At 47.9% G+C, this 884-nt stretch overlaps 1 non-coding gene across 1 annotated transcript; it reads left to right on the top strand.

Annotated features, from left to right (window-relative positions):
* The first annotated feature begins 463 nt into the window (after nt 1-463).
* On the top strand, nt 464-567 carry LOC137754016 (U6 spliceosomal RNA). Its single transcript, XR_011071696.1, has one exon. It is a non-coding gene; the product is annotated as a U6 spliceosomal RNA (small nuclear RNA).
* The last annotated feature ends 317 nt before the right edge of the window (nt 568-884 follow it).

Below are 884 nucleotides of genomic sequence, written 5' to 3'. Positions count from 1 at the left end.
ACTTCCCTGGTGGTGCAGTGGTTAAGAATCGCCTGCCAAAAAAAAAAAAAAAAAAAGAATCGCCTGCCAATGCAGGGGACGTGGGTTCGAGCCCTGGTCCGGGAAGATCCCACATGCCGCGGAGCAACTAAGCCCTTGCGCCACAACTACTGAGCCTGCACTCTAGAGCCCACGAGCCACAACTACTGAGCCCGCGTGCCACAACTACTGAAGCCCGTGCACCTAGAGCCCGTGCTCCGCAACAAGAGAAGCCACCGCAATGAGAAGCCCGCACACCGCAACGAAGAGTAGCCCCCTCTCGCCAACTAGAGAACGCCGGCGCGCGGCAACGCAGCAAAAAAAAAAAAAAAAAAGAGAGAGAGAGATAGAGAGAGCTCAAATAATGGGGTTTACACCAGTTACATACAAGGATCCTGCATATCTCAAAGACCCTAAAGTTTGTAACATCAAAAACAGGGAGTATGTGCTCGCTTCGGCAGCACATATACTAAAATTGGAACGATACAGAGATTAGCACGGCCCCTGAGCAAGGATGACACGCAAATTCGTGACGCGTACCATATTTTTCACCTAGAGGGGTGGGATAGGGAGGGTGGGAGGGAGGGAGACGCAAGAGGGAAGAGATATGGGGATATATGTATATGTATAGCTGATTCACTTTGTTATACAGCAGAAACTAACACACCATTGTAAAGCAATTATACTCCAATAAAGACGTTAAAAAAAAAAAACAGGGAGTAAATTCTATAAAGTTATCAGCAGTAAATTTATTTTACGGTTGAAAAAAAAAAGCTTTCGAAACCAGCAACAGGCAGGTGGAGTAGAGTGCTGGGGATGGAGGGCAGGGCAGTGTAACTCCCTGTTCACTCACCAATGGCCTTCCA

The sequence above is a fragment of the Eschrichtius robustus genome, chromosome 19 (genome assembly GCF_028021215.1).
Source record: "Eschrichtius robustus isolate mEscRob2 chromosome 19, mEscRob2.pri, whole genome shotgun sequence".
NCBI lineage: Eukaryota > Metazoa > Chordata > Mammalia > Artiodactyla > Eschrichtiidae > Eschrichtius > Eschrichtius robustus.
The sequence above is the reverse complement of the archived record's forward strand: the minus strand, read 5'-3'. Positions and strand labels throughout refer to the sequence as shown.